The following is a 20,043-nucleotide window of genomic DNA, read 5'->3' as shown; positions in this document are numbered from 1 at the left end:
AAGACCCTTGGAACATAAAAGGCATTAAAGACCCTCATTCTCACAGCGCCTAAGAAAGCTTCACCTTAATATTGGCTCCATTAAAATATGTTTTCTGAAAGCAAAAAAAAAAAGAGAGAGAGAAAGAAAATGACATGCCAATGTAAAAGTTCACATAAGAGTTCTAATTGCCCATAAAATATGGCTCCTCGCTTGCCCAACAGACTTTCAGGGCAATAGAGAAAATCATCAGGTTCTCTAGTTTGCTGATCATTATGGTAGAAGGGAACCAATTCCTTCTGAGAAACATAGCTTTCACAAGCACAAAATTCTTTAAAAATTTTTCATACTGAGTTTTAATGTTAATGTTCCACATTAAGTTTAGTAGTGATTAGCTGCTTTTGACATCAAATTGGGGAATTTTAGCTCTGAAAAAGACATGAAAAAATTGAATGATTCTGACTCACTTGACTGTGCTATGCGATCATATAAAACAGGAAAACAATAAATGGAGGAGGGCTCACGACGGCGTGCTTGTCCTTACACAACGCCTACATTTATTTTTCATGCGAATAAATATTTATTGAGTACTTAGCAAATGTCGAGCATCATATAGGGCACCGGGGTGTCTAGAACCAGAATGTAGGTGAGACCAGATTTAAGGCATACATAAGAAAAAGTCAAAGGCTTTAGCGCTTGCTTAAAAGTGAAAAATGAGACACAAGAAGATCTGAGGGCTAGCTCCAAATGACTGGCAGAAAAATAATGAAAGAGGAGAAGGTTTTCATGAATGCAATGAATAAAGTTTTGGAAATGTTGAGTTTGACATTCAAACAGAGACGTTAAAGGGACAGCTGGCTAAATGTGTCTGAAAATGATCTAGTACAAAAGGGTAAGCATGAACTCAACTATACGAGAGACCCATTAAACATGGACGCCTCCCACAAAGACTTTGTAATGGGCAATTGCAGGGCATTTAGCAGAGTAAGTGGCTTATTAATGTTTATTTGCTGATGATCATGAAGACCATGATGAAGGAAAAAGAAGGAGAAGGAAGTAAGAGGAGGAGAAAGCAAAGATGGGAAAGGAAAAGGAGCAGTGGCTGGGTGTGAATGGGGCCGAATCCGGGAATCTGGAACAAGGAAGCTAGCAGGCTTGGAAACGTGAGGAATTTTTGGAAACTTGGAATTTTCAGATCCTCACAAGGACCAGGTTTAGACAGAGTCCCAAGGTGTTTAAACAGCTGGAACTGCCCAGGTGATCTCACTAGGAAGTCTGTCCACATTGTCACTTTACCAAGTAGTGTCAGTTGTGTGGAAGCTGGAAGGAAGGGTTTTCTAGAAACAACCATCAAGGTACAACCTACAATGCACCTGACTATTGAACCTGAGATGGAACCGTAGCTAAAGTCTGGCATTTTCCTTCAAGGACTCTCTTGCTAGAGCATGATGCACAGCCTGCTACCCCAAGGCAAGGCAAAGCCATAAACTGGCCTGTGAAGAGGAAGAGCTGGGAAGAAATGTCTGCATTAAGGAGGCTCCATTCCATTCCTCTGATGCGCTTAACAAGGACCAGGCCACAAGATAAGTGTTATAGCTTCAACTGTGGAGTAGAGTGTGCATTTTAAAAGCAGGAATCTCAGTCACTGTCCTTGTAACCTTGGGCAAGTCGCTTAATCTCTCTATATCCTTTTTTCTTTCTTAAAGTGGAGATAACAAGAATGTCTCCCTTCACAAGGTTGTGAGAATGAAAAAATATACATAAAGCACTTATCTGGCCCCACGATAAGTATTATAAAAGTGTAAACTATAATCATTTAACTTTTAAAATATCCATATGTAACTTTCTGGGCAATGGAAATATGCTATATCTTGACATGGGTGGTGGTTGCAGGTAAAAATTCACTGAACTGTATACTTAAGATTTGTTCATTTTACTATATGTAAATTATACCAAAAAATTAAAAATATATATTGCTATGAGGTAGGTATTATTATTTTACCTGTTCTATAGCTGTACACAGTAAGGCTTGAGGAAGTCAAATTGCACCAGGTGTCACACGCAGGCATTCAGACTCCAGAGCCTGTGCCCTTAAACACTGGGCTGGGTTCCTGTGTGAGCTGAAACTTGGTCCTCTGCAGGACTCAAGACAGCAGTAACCCAAAGATGCTGTCCCCAACTCCATTTGGAGAATCTCCTACAGGAAGAGAGAGCAGCCCTTCTCTCCTCTCTCCCATTTTTTCTACCACCTTCCACCCTCTTCTCATCTCAGCTTGGTTCTGTTGTTTCATTAACTATTAAGACCCCAATCCCTGCCAAGCGACAGCCGGGCTGGGGATGAAGTGCACACATTCCAGCAGGGAAACACCCAGCAGAGGACTGGCAGTGATTTGGGACCGAAGGATCCAAGCTTTCCAAATTCCCGGGGCGTCAAAGGGGTCCCGTTAGGAACTGAAGTGTACCCACTCTCGATAAGGCAAAGAGCATCCACCAGAGAAAAGTGAGTGATCATAATTTAAGGGGTGCTGTAGAAATTAATTTTGTATGCCTCCTCCATTAGTAGTGTGTCTGAATTAACTTCGACGTGCAAGTTATCCTGTTAATCTTTGATACGAAAAAAGAATGTATCGTCATTAACCTTCTTAGCCCTGACTTTAGCAATGCAGTCTTTCTATTAGCTCTAATAGAAACAGCATTATCTCTTGGCATCTCAGTACTCTACCTATCTGTATGCAGTTCCACCAGTCACTGCAAAATCTCTACTGATTCAGAAGCCCATTTTTCAAACGTTTGACTCTAACTGTCCATAAGTCACCAAAAGCTGACTCCGCCTTCCTCTCTCCCAAAGATTCCTTTAAATGGGAATGAATTTTCCTCTGACGGAGCGTTCCAGAAAAATAAAAAAAATAAAAAAATAAAAATAAAAACCATAATGGCCAGTGGAAGGAAGCCTACAGCATGAGGAGACAGGAATGAATTCTGTGTCATATTGATGAAATGTAAGCTCTGCCAGGCTAGCAGTAACTGGTCTTCAGAGCTCCAGGATCTTTGGGTAATTAAGTTACAGGTAAGCAGGAACTTTTGCTTCAGGGAGTAGGAAAACAAATTAAATAGTATCGGAAGATTAGCTGTTAAAGATAATGGGAAAATCACCCAAATAGTGTAACGTAGTGCATCTTTCTTTCTACGTATTCATTTGATATATGTAAATTACAAGAAGAAAGTTACCTATACTGCCATTTGATGAATAACTTTAATATTCTTATTCCATTCATTCCATACATTCTAATCTTTAAAATGTGATAATAATGGGAAATGTTTGATAAATTGCATTTTGCCAACTTTTTCTTCCATGCACACCTGATCACTGAATAGAAAGATAATCAGAAATTAAAGTACTTCTTAGAAGGGGCACAGAAAGCAAGAATGAAGTCTGAAATAGAATATTAAAATAGAGCATTAGTCCTTGAAAAATAAAACCAGTTTCTCCTCTCAATTAGTGCAACAGCATACAGTTTATAATTTAAAATGTACACAAAAATATCTACATAGGAAACTAAATTGGCTATCTTTTTAGCTTGTAGAAAAGTTCCCGATAATGAGGTTATCAATATTTCTGAGTTCATCTCTGGTAATATGAATAGTTTTTATGTTCTCTTTTTAGATCTAATAATTGTTTTGCTGGCTGCCACATGTATCCTCAAAGGCCTTAAAGCATTGAAAGGGCAGAATAAAATATTTTCCAAGCTTTATTTAACCATTGTTTTTGCCAGTATGAAACCTACCATATACTCCTCATAATTTAGAGCCTGCACTATTATTTACTTAATATTTTTTCATAAAGCAGACTTATTCTAATCTGTTTAAATTTATTTTAAAAGAAAAATATGCTACGTCAAATAGAAAACCTGTACCGCTTGCCATAGATGGAAGGTAAGTGTATCAATACTATGAAAAAACAAACAAACAAACACATTAAATCCTAAGAGGAACGTAAGCCTGAGGTCTGTTTCCTCTTTGTTGTCAAAGGATATTAGTAGAGAAAGCTTAAAGACAAAGTAGCAAAGGTATACAATCTTTGACATAATCAGTAAGATTGAAAGGGAGTTGAAAGAAAATGAATGATCTTCTGCTTCTGTGATATGGTACTTTATCTGTGCATACCTAAAAATACCTTTCATGCCAAAGAAAATAATTTTTCATGTGGTGGTATATAGTCACACTTCGAGAAACACAAGTTAAAAGGAAATAGAAATTGAGATATCTGTTTCCCATTTCTGAGACTAACTCATGGGTGGCCTTTGGCAGGTCACATCCACTCTTTGGACCAATTCCCTTGGCTGTAAAATGAGGAGGTTGGCTTAGGCAATCTTTCCAAGGATTCATGCATGTCTATGTGTCTGTGTTTTGTGAGCCTTTAAATATGTTCTAGAATATCTTCTCATCCTCTAAAGTAGGTGATTGTTAATTGCATTTGCCTTGTTATCTGAAAGTCTTACTGGGAGGAAATAGTACAGATTTGAAAAGATCAGCTACTTTGGGGCAAAAGAGCCTTCTGAAGCTGTTGTGTTGAAAAAAATCAATAAAATCGACTGCAATCCAGGCACAACAGAAGCTGACTGTCCAGGATCTATGCCTATGCATCCTTTGGCTATGGAAGCCAGTGGGCAAAGCACTGCCTTTAAATTACCCTTACAAACCACCTGATTACTTGCCTATGTCAAGCAGTAGTTTATGCCAGGTGCCGAACAGAAGGTGCTGATTCAAACTATCAAGTCTTATCTCCCTCTTCCTATGAGAAAAATAGACTGAGGTGGGGCAAGGTTAGGGTGGGGTGGCAGCTCTGAAGTTAAAAACAACCTGAGTAACTAAGCTGCTCATTTGCAAGATCTGAGGTAGTTAAGCAAATTCTTCTACTGATAAAAGTGACAACAAACTACAAGGTTTTTATGAGAAATTATTAAAAAAGTAACTATTATTATAATTATGGTAGTACATATGTGTATCCTCTTTCTCACAGTTTTTTTTTCCTTTATCAATATTCTGAAAAAGTCAATTTAGGCAACATTTTATTTTTAATGCTGTATATTGGTTCCATCTCTGAACTGATAATAATGAAAAAGAATATAATTATCAATAAATAATTTATGAAAATAATTATACTTATATTAATTTGAAGCATTTTCATACTTATATTAATTTATGGGACTTTTTTACACCATCCAGAGACCATGCTAAGCATTATTTCATTTAATATTCTCATCAACTCTATTATTATTCCCATTTTACAGATAAAGAAACTGAGAACCAATGAAGTGACATGATTTTCCAAAGTCTGTGCTGAATATAACTCAGAGATTGTAAAACAAAATGATTAAACTCCGTAGTGCCTCTCCGGAACTCAACAAATCTTTGGTAAAAAGATTCTCTAAGACACCCTCTTTGTACATTTGGGGCCAAAGTCCAGATCATGAGGAAAATAAAAAATCAAAGGTTACAAAATCTAGTTTAATAAATTGAAAAAGCTGAATATTCATAATTGTGAAGTTCTCTGGTGTTTCTTGTGTGTGTGTGTTTTTAAAATAATTTTTTAGATGTTGTAAATAACAAGAAAAACTTGAAAATCATCTAGCTTTCTCCTCTGAAGTCCCATGGTACTTTGCTTATATTCCTACTATAGAACATTCATCTTGTGTTTTAAAAAAAAGAGTACCTCATTTTGCAAATGAAGGCAAGCTCTTGAGGACTTCATCATATTTTTGTCAATTTTTTATTTTCTAAATGGCTATTCAATGCTTTGTTTGTAGCAGAGCATTAGTTGACATTTATGGAATTGCTCTAAATGTTGTCACCCTTCGTTGCAGAGGTGACCACATTGATCCTTTACAGAATTTGAGACAACAGAGAGGCAGTCAAAGACACAGGTCTGGAAGCGACAGCAAAGACTTAGACTATAGATTAAGTTTGGGGTTTGTGAACATCGAGATGGCATTGAGCCACCAGTGGATGGACTCCCCTAGGCAAGAGCGGACAGAGCAAAACTAGAGTATAGCTGAGAACTGGAGCCTGAAGTGGTTGTTGATGAACTGAATTTGCTCCAAGACAGTAACCCTTCTGTCTCTGTGCCTCTCCTTTATGACCCTCAGGCATAGAAAGTAGCACCTGGAGAGCTACAGCCATGCAGCAGTACATTCTGAGGATGTCCCCATTTCCCAGGACTCACCAGGAAATAGAAACTGAGGAGGGCTTTCCATTGTTCTCTCCCAGCTTAGCTGGTCAGATCTAGGCCTGGGGAGCAAAAAGGCTGCAAGAAAGCTGGCCACGAGGGGGGAGCCTAGATGTCAGAGCTGCTCCTTCTCCTTGGAACAAGAGCAAGAAAGCCATGTCTCCGTTCTGCCCCACAAACCCCAGGGTCTATTGCTTGATGTCCATGGCTGAGATCTCATGATGAACTAAGAAGCGGGAACAACATATCTTATGCTCATAGAATTATTTTCTCTTTTTCCTTTAAACTACAGTACATTATGCTGCTATTCCCAGACTGGCTCCACCATCTATCACAATTTGCAACTCACTGCAGGCCCCTGAAAGACCACAGCTTTTCCTGAGAGGTAACTGGGACCTGCTTGATTTATCAGCACAGGCCTGGAACAGACAGCAGAGCACTGTAGTGAACCCCTTGCTACCTGGACTGTATTTGATTTTAAAATTTGCAGCTGCCACCAGGGAGCCCAGAATCTCCATAAACCAAACCAAACCAAGCATCTCACTGTACACATAGGTTTTGGCAAATCTGGGACACTGGCAGGGGCAAGCCTGATAAAAAGCAATTTTTTGAGACCCACAGGTATATTTGCATGAAGAGAAAAATCCACCTGCAAGTGGGGCTCTGTCGTCCTGACTACTGTCCCCTCTCTGAGGGCTCAAAAGACCAGTGGAATCTCAGAAAACAGACCCAGTCCCAACAAACCTCTCAATGACACACCATGGATTCAGTTATGGCCCATGTGGACAATGCACCACCCAGGATACATCTGAACACGAGTCCTTCATGGTGTCTTTCATGTCGGGCTGACGCTAGTGCCCTCAATACCCCAGGACGCTAGTGCCCTCAAAACCCCAAAACTGCTTTTCAAGCAGTTTTAATTGTACTTGAAGTTGCTGCCTCTTTCTGTGCTGTTCTGACAGTATAGACTCAGTGACTGTCAGAGATGGTCAGGGTCTTAGAACTCCAACTCTCTGATGATGCACACGAGGAATGGAGCCCAGAAAGGTTAAGTGCTTTGTCCAAGGTCACACAGCTTGTTAGTAGCTTTCTTGGACTAGAGTTTAAATCTTCCAACCCTTAGTAGGGTGTTTTCTCCAACAGACTATGTTATCTTCCTTCGATTAAGGTAATTAAGTATTCTTTTGTCCTTTAAACACTTATTGACACCTATTCAGTGCCAAGTATTTAGAATACAGAGAAAATACTCTTTATCTGAACTCAAGAAGGTGGTGTTGTGCAAATACAAGGAAAAAACCTGAGAGAAGCACCAGAAGGAGAGTCTCCCCAGATCCAGACTGTGTGGATTCTCACTGCATTTGTGTGACTTATGATATACCAAATGTGAACTGAGGAACCCACTATGTGGCCAGAAGCTGCCAGCATAAAAGGCCCGGAGGTACTATATTGGGTGCCAACTTATTTTAACTTATCATCATGAGAGGAGGAGTTGACAACTTTCCCATCTGTTTTGGAGATCCTGCAAAGATTTCACTAGGGGATGGTATGCTAGCATGACTTAACACACATTAAACACACACACAGACACACTTTTATAATTTGTGTGTGTGTGGGTGGGGGGGGTGATCTTTAAAATTTAAAAATCTATTCAGAGCTGACTGTCCCTCCTGGGTAACAGAACCAGTTGCAGCGAGAGTAGAGTGGGACTCTCGGGCAAACTGGGCTAAAGCTGGGCGGGAAAGAGCCACATGCTTCTTAGCACAATAATGGCAGGGTCTGCTAATCCAAGAGGGATCAAGGCCAAAGCCACGTTAGTAGGGAAATACACTTCTCCCAAATGAGATTAGACTGTACTGTGTCTGAGAAAAAATAATGCTCACCTTGGCCAGGTATGCCGACTTCCCAGGTGACCCAGAAACTAAATCGGTTGCCTCTCTCTGGGAGAGAAAATGACAGGGGATGAATCCCTACAGCCCGTACTCTCTATGGGGCCTATAGTCATTTGCCACCTCCATCCCACATCTTGGAACTGGAGGGGATGGGCAGAGGAGAGCCCTGCTCAGAATCCATTGACGCCTGCAGCAGGCTTAAGATAGGACGAGGGACAAAGTGGAATTTCTCCAAGATGGAAGCGAAGGTGGCAGATTTAAAGAAGGGGCTGGATGTGGAAGATGTGGAAGTGGGGTACGAGACTCAGCAATGACAGAGACAGAGACAGGGAGTCAGGGACAAAGGCAGAGAGATGGTTCGACCTGAATGGCTGGAAGCTAATAGGGCAGTGGACACAGGGCGGGCTTGAATGTTCTCCTCAAATAGCCCTAGGAAATCTCACCGAAGTCGGCTCACATGGGGTTATTGCAGGAACAGTAAAACCTGAGAGGCAGCAATGGCAGATGTCCCCCAGCCACTGGGCCCACCACGGGCACGGACAATGGCTGAATTCCTTTGCCACCTCTCTAAGGCGCTGACTTGCGTCCTTGAACCAGAAAGAAACAGGGCCCCACCACGACTGAGTCACGCTCCCAGTGATAACAATTGGAGTGTGAGCATCAACTGACCTCAGAGGAGCCACTTCATCCTTCAGGGCCTTTTCTTCCCCCTCTGCAAGATGGGTGGCGGGAGGGGCAGATCAGATCAATCTGTGTTTGTGTGTGTTCACTGCATTTTACCATTTTCATAATAGACTATTTTTACAGCATTTTTAAGTTCACAGCAAAATTGAATAGAAAGTACAGACAGTTCCCACGCACCCCGGACACCTCCACACGCACAGCCTCCCCACTATCAACACCCCTCATCAGAGCCGCATCAGTTTTTGAGATTTCTTTAGACCTAGAATATTTTGTTTAAACTAAATTGGATGTACAGAGATGGAGAGAGAGAGAGGGAGAGAGAAGGAAAGCAGGGGCGGGGAGAGGCAGAGGAAGAGAGGGGAAGGCCAAGAGTGCTACTACTTGGGCCGAAGCAAGGAAGTGGGCCGGCTTAAGGTCCACGCAAGGGTGAAGCCTCCAGAGGTTCTCTAAACTGTTGTATTTGACCCTCTCTGGGCAGCTGGCTGTTAATATCCCTTCCAGCTCAGACATTTAATCTACCCTCTGTGCTAAATTCTTTAATGCACACAGGCACATACAGTCCTTCAGGTAACTCTCAAAATAAGCCACCAGCCAAGTAGAACAAGTGTTTATCAGTCTCGTTTGTGTCGAATAGAGCAGAGGTATCAGGAGCTGCCCCCAAAGTCTAACAGGAGGTTCCTTCTGGACTTTTTTGCCTCTAATTTTGGAGGGATTGAGTAAAAGAGAGAAGGGTGTAATGTGAACACAATCCTGAACTTCATCATTATCACAGTTGTTCAAAAACCTTGAGTGCAGCCCATACACATGTATAAGCACATCGCCGTCATCACACTGACTGCTGAGACACACAGATAATTTAGTACGGATGTCATGAGTCTGGGGTTGAATCTCAGCTTCCTGTCTAAGTCTCAACTTCAGCACCTTCAAAAAAGGAGCTAATAACAGCACCTGTAAGTCAGGGTGGGTGTGAGGCTCCATGGAAAGTGATACACAGTTCTCAGCATGCTATGTCCACAAACCAGATGTAACCCCTAATCCAAACCTTTCATTGAGAGACGAGGAAAGTGGGACTCCGAGACCACTTACTTCTCAGTTGGGGATAAACAGAAAACTGCAGAGCTGAGAAGCTAGGTCTCCTGAGTTCCAGTTCCACATTCTGCTTACTATCAGATGATAACAAATAATAACGTTCATAATAGTTATTGATGATGACAATACTCCACTGATGAGCCCTTTCTGAGTACTAGACTCCACTATGCCCCTCATAGGCATTATCACATTTACTCCTCACAATAAACCAATGGGGTAAGCATCCTATATTCTTCCGTTTGACAGATGAGGAATCAGATGCTCCTAGGAGCAAAGTGTCCCCATTAAGGCAGCAAAATCAGGACTTGGTCCAAGCCTTTGTTCTGAACAACTCTCCTGCACCATGCCTACTTCAGAAATGGGATGTCTCACCTCAAATAATTTTATCCTCTTTAGCTGAAGCCATAATTAGAGCCTCATTTGCTTTTGGATAATTGGCTTTCCTCTTCTCTTCGCTTTGGTGTCTAGTTCCACTTGGGCAGTCGCTCCAGCCTGGAGGTTGTCACACTCAGCAAATCCACTTTGGCTGCCCAGGGCTAATGAGGGCTCTCAGTGTGGTTGCATTTAAGTGCCTGGTCTTACAGAGAATGTCCGCACACAGACACACCCCCTACCATCAAGGATGACAGTTCAGTTGTGAAAACACATCCTTTCCAAATTGGATCATGCCACTCCAGCTCCATATGAAAGGACCATGTGGTCTGCTTTATGCTGTGTCTATCACATAAGGAGAAAGCAAAATCCTGTGTGTGTGTGTGTGTGTGTGTAAAGGGGAGAGAGAAGGGAGAGTCGAAATCCTGGGCAAGCACTGAGAAAGCTGGGTGAGATTCATGCCCAACAGCAAAGAAATAATGAGCAAAGAAGACAATGATTTATTTTTAAGACCATGAATTCCAGTAAGTTTTTCTATCATAAAATTAAGCAAATTCAAATTTCTCTAAATGGGAAAATATTAAAATTGGTTATACCCCATCTATACAACAGAGTCCCATGAAATCCTAAAAAATTAGCTTGGAAAATTTTTCTCAAAAATTCTATGATAAAAGCAGATTACAAACTTGGTAAATCATTATGACAATTATATAAAACATGCATGGTATAAAAGAGAGGAAGAATAAACAGTGGTTTACCTCTAAATCAGATCATAGGTGCTTTTCTATATTTCTAAATGTTCTATAAAAATTCATGTTTTGATAACTCTAATTTCTATAAACAATGCATGTCATTTTTTTCCAACATTGGACCAGCATTCCCAGTTGTAAACTCAGTAGAATTTATGGTGTGGGCTTAGCCCCCATTAGCAAGGGAGAGTGTCAGGCAAGGATGAACCCAAAGTTCTCCAGAGGATTGAACGGCATTGGTCTGCAGTGACACATGCTCCAGCTCCGACATGCCAAGGTCTCCCCACAGACTGTTCTCCAAAGAAGGCCTATATCACACTCACTATTCTCTAACGTTCACTGACATCCCATCTCCTCTGTACCCTTGATTCCAACATTCCAAAAGCACTGTTCTCACTGAATTCTGGTCATAGTTATTCTGGAAAGGTTATTTATAAATAATCCTATAAATTTATTAAATCTTTTGTTATAAATTTACACCAGACACTGTTGTCCTGTGTCCATATGTGGGTTTTATTTGGCCTGCATATTGTTTTTTTAATATCAGACTTCACATAAAAAAGCATTTAGGGGACTTCTCTTTAAAAAAATTGATGTGGCAGCAAGCAATTGGCACTGGTTGGCGGCTGTCATATACACCCATAACACAGACTCTGCCTCAGTCCTCACCACTCCCTATAGTCTCCCCACCTTGCACTGAGTGTTCATCGATCATTTCTACTCTTCTTTCCTTTGTAATAGAGAAATACTCATACTCTTGTCTCTGTCCAAGGTGGGGAAATGAATGAGTGACCAAATAGCACTGTGTTTTAGGAAAAAATGAAAGGAGTCACACTTCTTTGTTAAGAAAAAGTTCTTACATGTAAAGTTCTTACATGTTGAATAGGCACATAAAAAAAATCTGTTGTAAAAATTTAACATTAGAAATATATATTTGATAAGTTAATCTTATTAAATGGCATAATAACCGTGACCTTGCTCCTCATTTCTATTACCTTCATGGCCTGTATGAGCTTAAGTTTGAAGACTTTTGGGGTAATTCTTTTCTTTCCTCACTGCAACTGAGTGGGTAGAAACCCTTCTGTGCCAGATACTATACTGCACTGCAGCTCAGACAGTGCACTTTAAAATCACATAGGTTAGAGTCTACAGCCATGCCACCCTGAACAAGCCCGATCCCTTCTGATCTCGGAAACTAAGCAGGGTCAGGCCTGGTTAGTACTTGGATGGGAGACCACCTAGGAAGACCAAGTGCCATAGGCATAAAAAATAAAAAATAAGAGATTGTAAGATGATAAGGTCCTTGCAATCTGTGAGATCAACCAAGGGTTGCCTCACCAAATAAGTAAGTAAGTAAGTAAGTAAGTAAGTAAGTAAAATAAAATAAAATAAAATCAGATAGGCCCCAAGTGGAATCCTGGCCGTGACAGGCGACTTGGTATGTGACTGTTGGCAAGTTTCTCAACCTCTCTAACCTTCGGTTTCCTCATCTATAATCCCGGGATATGCATACCTACACTTTACAAAGATGTCATGATAACGAAACAAGATCATGTGTGGAAAGCTTAGCATAGTACCAGGCACAGAATAATGGTTAAATAAATGGTGGCCATAACATTATTGATTATTATATTTCTTTCATATTCCTTGTGGCACAATGCTGCTACATTTTTAGATTTTCAATAAATATTACTGGAATTGAAATGAATCTGCAGCTGTTTTTCAATTCAACTGTATTGTGGTCTTAAGGGAAAAACTTCCTTCTATTCTAGGAAGATGTTGGGGGAAAAATCAGCAAAATCAAACTTAAACAGAACAACAGAAGTCTCAGAATGTTCCAAAACCTGACTCACTATAATTCAAACCATGTATGACTATAATTTCACAATGAAAATAAAAAACAATTTGGAGTAAACATATAACCTTTTAAAGATTTACATAAGCTCCCTCATTAAATGTGTTTCCACGTATACAAAGAATCATTCCAAAATTGGAAAAGAACCCCATGGAACGTGGATTGAAAGGTACCAGAAGAGCCTGATTTTGCTATTCTCTAGCTTTAATGAGGTAAAATATTTTTGTAAAATTGCAGAATAGTTGGTTTGGATTGCCATTAAAGAAGTGATCTGGGACCCTCCGCCCCCTGCCCAATTAAATTGTACTTCATAATGTCATTAAAAGCTGCTATTCTAAGTATTTTTGGAGGTTCAAAAGGGATTCTTTTCTTTGATTATATGCCAGTTTTTTTTTAACTTCAGCCAAAAAAGGACACTTTCATAAATCTCTCTTGGATTTGTTCTGCAGCTTATTAAATCACTGTCTTCTCTGATTCTGGATCTGAAGGCTTCTTTTTGAGATTGAATTTTATGATCAGTCACATTGAAAAGGGAAAAGATGTGAAGGACAGCCCCTTCTCAGATCTCGGGAGTGTAGAAGGGGCGTTTTGGAACTGGATGTGGCTTTGTAACACTGTATTTGGGAGGACTAAACCCCTACCTGCAGATCTTTGATGCCTCTAAATGCTCTGATGAGAAAAAACTTAGGTCCTCAAAACTCGACAGCTCTTTATTAAAAAAATAAATTGGCTCCAGTGCATAACCTCTTCCAGAGTTCTGAGGATCTGTACTGGCTGTACAGCCTAGAGGTCACCATACAATTTCCCTTCATCTGTTTAACCTTCTATGAAATGGTCTCATTCCATGCTCCCAGACCAGGTAGAACATTTAGAAGTGTTTGGGGCAATACACGAGAAGAGGGGTTTTTAGGCATTAAATGGTATTAGAAAGCTTCCCCAATATTATCATCATGCATCAAAGAATGGTTTTTAAACTCATAGATTTTCACTGTTGGTAGAGTGCCAGAAAATCTCGTTTGATCATATGATTTTATAGTTATTCTACAGAGGTTAAGTGGCTTGCCCAAGTTGTGCAGTGACTGAGACCATGTACACTAGTGTTTGGCACAGATACATAACAGGTTCTCAATGAACATCAGCTGCTGCTTCCGCTGCAGGTACTATTGTTGTTGCTGTTTTTCAGGTCTCCTTACTCTCAGCTCAGTAATCTTCTTATTGGATTCATAAACTACAAGAAGTTTGCCCTATGAGCCCAAGTAACTTCTTGCTATATGAGAAATTATCTTTCATTTATGATTTTTTTCATAATCGAGAAGGTCCAAGGCTAGAGAAGTGCTATATCTTGGCACATAATTCCCTGGACACCAACATAATACAGGAGCCTAATTTGGGGCATGCCTTGGGAAGGAGGGGCTGTCCCTTTTTCCTGACCTTTCAGGTGCTTCAGCTATCAACTAGCACTAGCACAGATGAACTACACCCTGGGGACAAGGGGCTGAATCCTGGCTCCAGCAACCCTGCTGTCAAGTCTCCAGGGAAGAGCAATGTCCTGGAAATGCAAAATGACACTGACATGGAGAAAAAAGAGATTGCCCCACACTCGAAACTGGAAACGACGTATGGCCAAACGGAAAACAAACAAACAAATCAGATTCCTGCCTCACGCCATGTGTTTTATATAAACATAAGCTCTATAAGTCGATTAGAAACCTGTGTATCAAAAATAAAATTATAAATTTCTTAGAAAAATTTAAATGAAAAGCTATTAGACTTTGGAATTGAGGAAGACTTCTCAAACAAGAAACAAAATGACTCAACTAAATTTGTATTAAAAGTATGAACTTCTATTAGAAAAAATACATTTAAGTAAATGAAGAGAGAAGTTAGAAGTGTAAACATGTGGAGAAGATATTCATACTACATAAAATCAGCAAAATATGAGCATGAAGAATATATAAAATATCCTGCAAACCAATAAGAAAAATACAACCAACCTAGTAGAAAAATGAACAAAAGAATGGACAGACATATCACAGACACGAAATACAAGTGGCGAAGAAGCATAAAACAAGATTATCAGCATCACTGGTGATCAAGGAAATGCAAATCAAGACAGTGACAACGTATTTTACATTCTTTTTTGGCCAAAATGAACAAGTGAGACAATAGCCAGTATTGAAGAGCATGTGGATCCACAGGGCCTCTCATGCCTGACTGGGAGTGATATAAATTAATGCTACCATCTTTGAAAAACAGGTTAGCACTATCTCCTAAAGCTAAATATTCACATCCCCTCTAGCCAAGCAAATCGTCTAGTAGTTATGTGTCCAAAAGATTCTCTTGAACATTTACCACAGACATGTACAAGAATCTTCTTAGCAGCAGTATTTACAATAGGAAAAAAAAAACCCCTAAAAAACTGAAACAACCCAAATGCCTAAAATTGAAAACATGACTGAATAAACTCTAGTTTATTCACACAATAGAATTTTCTACAGTCATCAAAACAGTGAACGCTAGCAACCTGTTATAGAGACGAATCTTAATATATTAATTGAAAAAAGTATGCCCACCAAATTACTCATAGTTCCATATCCTTACTATAAAATTAAAATGACCAAAACACTAGGAATATATATAGAAACAATAAGAGCGTATAAAAAAGAAAGCAGTGGAATGATTGATTAACAAAAGATTTAAGACTGTGGTTACCTTAGGTAAAGAAAGAGAGCCACATGGTTACATGTAATTGATCGTTTAAGTTTCTAGTTTCTTTTTGGGTGGTGAGTGCATGGATGTTTAATTTATTAAAATGACTAACCAAATCCGTAAATAAATAAAAGCAGGCTCTTGTGTGGTCCAATGATGAGGTATGTCATGAATCAAGCACAAGGACAATTTCTGTACAACTGAGGTCCTTTCCTTTCATTTCCTTTTTTTTTTTTTTTTTTTTTACAAAACACTGGCCAATAATAATGATGTATTTTACTGCCAAGTTCCACGGACTAGTTTCTGAGAGCTGTTATTAGTCAGACCCTAAGCAGACTGGGCACATAAAGAAATATAACATATCCCTTATCCATAAGGAGTTCACTTCATCAGCAAAGACAATCACATAAACAGACAAGTGAGAGAATAAAATCTTAAGTATCAATACGAGTTGGTGCTATGCGCTGTGGAAGCCTCTTCTCTCTGCCCACACTGCTTTCCTTCCCCCTACTCAGGCTTCACGAGCTATGCTTCCAACTAGAGAGGGATCAGTCAAGGGGCCACCTACATCAGAATCCCCTTAGAGGGCTAATATCAGGCATGCCCCTGGCCCCCTCCAAGACCTTCAGCTTCAGAATCTTTGGGTAGGGTCCAGGATTCTACAGTTTTAACAATCTCCCCCAGCACACTTAAAGTTTGAGGGAGCTCCCTCTCAGAGGTTCTGGACCATCTTTAATCCCCTTTGTCAATCCAGGGTAATATTCTGAACCTACTAAGCTTCCTATCAGTCAGGCACCCTGGCAGCTGGTTCACTTTTATAGCCCCAGGGAAGAGAGATGAGGAAGGTTTCTTCAGAAAAGAAGAGGGAGAGGAAGGGCCAGAGGTCCCTTTGCCTAATGTTGAGACCTGAAGACACAAGACATGTGTGTCCTAACACTCCTTAAACTAAAGTCCCAGAGAAAGCCATTTTTGATAGATTGTAGGAAAAGCCAAAGGCAGAATCTTTCTTTCCTTTCCTAATTGGGTCGGTGGGACCCAGTCCCAGAAGCCATTTGGAGAGGGGAGGGGACTGTTTTGAATCAGAAAGACTGGTTAAATCTGAAGCCACAAGATATTCTTGATTGAAAAAATTTAAGCTGTCACAGTACAAAGTGAGATGGAGACTTAGCAAGATTAGATTAGATTATGAACGAACAAAAACAAGAAGCTTCATCATCTTTGCACATGGAGCATGGTGCAAAACTCTGCCAGCCTGCAGGAGTCGCGTCTCCATTCCCTCCCCAGAGCCTGGCCTGCAGTGGGGACTGAGCTGGAATGCCTAAGACATCAGGAAGGACTCACTGCAGACCTGATGCCTCGGTTGGGTCTTAGAGAACGTAGAAATTACTAGTGTGTCTGGGTGGGGGAAAGGAATGGGGAGGCAGTAGAAGGTGTTCCAGGTAGTATATGCAAAGAAGAGAATTGCAGAAGGGCATGTATGGTGCCAGGAAAGATGAGAAGCCAGCCACAAGGCTGGCATGCACCCTGGGAAAAAGAGGACTTGTTCCCTTACTGCCTTTTCCTTCAGGACAGTTTTAGTTCCCCGGCTGGTGTAGACACCCTGGCCCGCTTACAGAGCTGCTTGCTGCAGGAGAGCTGTGCTCTGAAAAGCTACAGTGACACAGCAACCACTGGCATCAAATCACGTCTCCTGGCCAGGCAAAGGTCCCCGTGCACAGTTGTCAGAGTGGCCTGGCTCTTAGAACAGGGGCAGGGAGTGAGGGATGGAAGAAAAAAATCCCTCAGGAGGAATGCGAGGCACATTTTCTTATACAGAGAAGAAAACATTGCCAACAAAAAAAAATAGACATTATCTTCTCTTTTTTATCTATTATGAGAATAAAGCATGGCATGGTAGAAAGAAGATGGGTTTTGTTATTCAAATGACTTGTGTCCTGAATCCAGCTCTAACACTACCTGTGAGCGACAGAGAGGGTATTCATCAAATATTCCACGTGTGTTGCTTCACTTCTCAGATTCGCTTGCAGCTAGGTTGAGAACATGTGAAGGGTTTTGGCCAATGGACTGTAGATGGAATCAGTAGGTGTCACTTTCAGGCTGAAAGTTAGAGCAACTGTGTTTCCTAGTCTCCCTCTCTTCCCTGCTACAGGGAGGCCATGGGTACCAGATGACGTAGCTTCAGGAGGGAACAAAAGACATATGACTTTCATCAGATTTTACACAAGAAAGGAATAAACCTTTGCACTGTTAAACCATTAAGATTTGGGGATTGATTTGCTACCCCAGCATCACATAGCCCAGTACACTCGTACCCAAATACATTGTGTAACCTTTGGTCTCATTGGGATGAGGGTTACTTGGCCCTCCAGGCCCCGGTTTCCCCATTTACAAGATAGGGGTAATAATACCTATGTAATTGAGATGTTGTAAGAATATATGTATATGTCCTATGTAGCACCTAATGTAATTATTTAATTAATATATCTCTCCTTTTAAAATACTGTGGATATTATTATTATTATTGTGGTTATTATTGTGATATAATAGATACCTTTAAACGAGCGGCAACTGAGTCAGGCATTCTGCTAGTTGTCTTACAAACATTATCTCATTTTTGTAGTTAAAGACACCAAGGCTCAAGGAGGTTACTTGTTTAAAGGAACATCGCTAATAAGTAACCAAGGCGCGATCATAAACGAGGATTGCCTAAATCAGAAGTCCATATTCTAACAGCAACATTCCTACTCATATCTTCCAGACGTGGAGCCCTGGAGGCTCAGAGATGTTACATAAACTCACCAAGAAAGCAACAACTGCTGCAGGGAGAGGACTTCCCTCTACTCTTTCAGAAACGAATAATTCCCTATGGCAGCGGTCCCCAGCCTTTCTGGCACCAGGGACCGGTGCTCCTGTGAGAATCTAAGGCCTGATGATCTGAGGTGGAGCCAAGGCAGTGATGCCTAGCGCTGAGGAGCAGCCAGAAATACAGATGAAGCTTACCCACCCACCGCTCATCTGCTGCCGTGCAGCCCGCTTCTGAACAGGCCATGGACTGGTACCAGCCACAACCCGGAGGTTGGAGACCCTGGCCCTATGGCACTAGACCCCTTTCTCACAGTAGTTCACTCCGGCTACTGTGGGCAACAGGTAAAAAGGGGGAAAAGGAGGAAGCTAAGTCTTGATAAAGGGAAAGCTGAATGCTTTGTGTTCAGAGAACAGCTTCTCAATAAAATTTCCAAAGAAAAACCCACTAGCTGAAAATAAACATTGAAATAACTTCCAGATCACTGTCTGGTCTCTGTCTCTGTCTCTCTCCTTCTCTCTGCCTCTGTCTCTGTCTATTTTTCTATCTCCTTGTCTCCGTTCTCTCTCTCTGTCTCTCTGTCTTTGTGCTCTTGCTCTCGCTCTCTCTCTTCTCCCCCAAACCTCCCTCTTTGTTTGTTTTGGAAGTTGAGAAAAACGAGCAATGTGGATGCTAAAGCAGTTTACACTGAACCAGATGGTGCATCTGATTAGCATCAGACTAAAAAGACACATTACTTAGAGATTTGGTTCTCATAGGGACAAATTTGTTCCAAAAGCGCAGAAGGTTTGGTTTCCTCGCAGGCTCCCCTCAGAGCTTTCGGGGCCTATCTATTCATCCCTTCTCCCATCGTCACCACCAGGCAAGTCTGAACTTGGGTGGGAGAAGACGGCAAATTAGTCTCCACAGATTTCCCTGTTCTCTCACTGAACCCTGAAGTCATTCACGCAGGGCAAGTCTCTCCCTGTGAGACCTTGGCTGCTGGTGACTCCTGACTCCCTCATACTCCAGACTAACAAGCCACATTGAGACCTTGGCTCCTGACTCCCTCATACTCCAGACTAACAAGCCACATTATGCCACTGTGTCTGAGCCACAACCCAGTGAGATGCATGCTGTTATTATTTCTTCTTTACAGATGAGGAAATTGAGGCTTAAAAGGATTAGGTCATTTACTAAACATCACAAATCAAGTAAAAGTTGAGGCTAATTGCCTCCATGAGAGCAAAGGGGGTAAGTGAATGAGTATGTGGGGTGTGTGTGTGTGTGTGTGTGTGTGTGTGCGTGTTTTAAAAGAGCCCGAGGAGCAAACCGTCCTACAAGATGGCTGTCAGTTACCGCTAACTCTGTAACTACATCGAGGCTGCACCAAGGTAAACAACTGCGTGAGAAACCATAAGCAGCTCTCCCTGATCAATATCTCTTCTTCCAGGGAACCACAGCATGGGCCCTCTGTAAAAAAAAAAACTCTAGAAAAGTGAAATAAAAACTGAAGAAACCATTCAAAGCCAGAATGGGAAAAACATACAGACCAAAACCCTTTTATTCATTAAGTCCTGCGCTTCTCAGACCCTGAGGAAAAACACATAGCTCCCAGGGAAACAAGGAAGCTCGGCTTAGAGTTACATGCCACTATCAAACATGAAGGGACTCCCTTGTTGCAAGAAATCTGAAGATCAGGATTGAAG

The 20,043-nt window shown here is 41.0% G+C and overlaps 1 protein-coding gene and 1 pseudogene across 1 annotated transcript in view; one reads left to right on the top strand and one right to left on the bottom strand.

Annotated features, from left to right (window-relative positions):
* The window catches only part of DOCK2 (dedicator of cytokinesis 2), a 367,177-nt gene that overhangs the window by 247,814 nt on the left and 99,320 nt on the right, over positions 1–20,043 (bottom strand). The gene's annotated exons all lie outside the window — the stretch shown is intronic.
* Positions 12,133–12,251, top strand: LOC112475254 (annotated as a pseudogene).

The sequence above is a fragment of the Pteropus alecto genome, unplaced genomic scaffold (genome assembly GCF_000325575.1).
Source record: "Pteropus alecto unplaced genomic scaffold, ASM32557v1 scaffold40, whole genome shotgun sequence".
NCBI classification, from domain to species: domain Eukaryota; kingdom Metazoa; phylum Chordata; class Mammalia; order Chiroptera; family Pteropodidae; genus Pteropus; species Pteropus alecto.
Note: the sequence above shows the minus strand (reverse complement) of the source record. Positions and strands in the feature narration are given on the sequence as shown.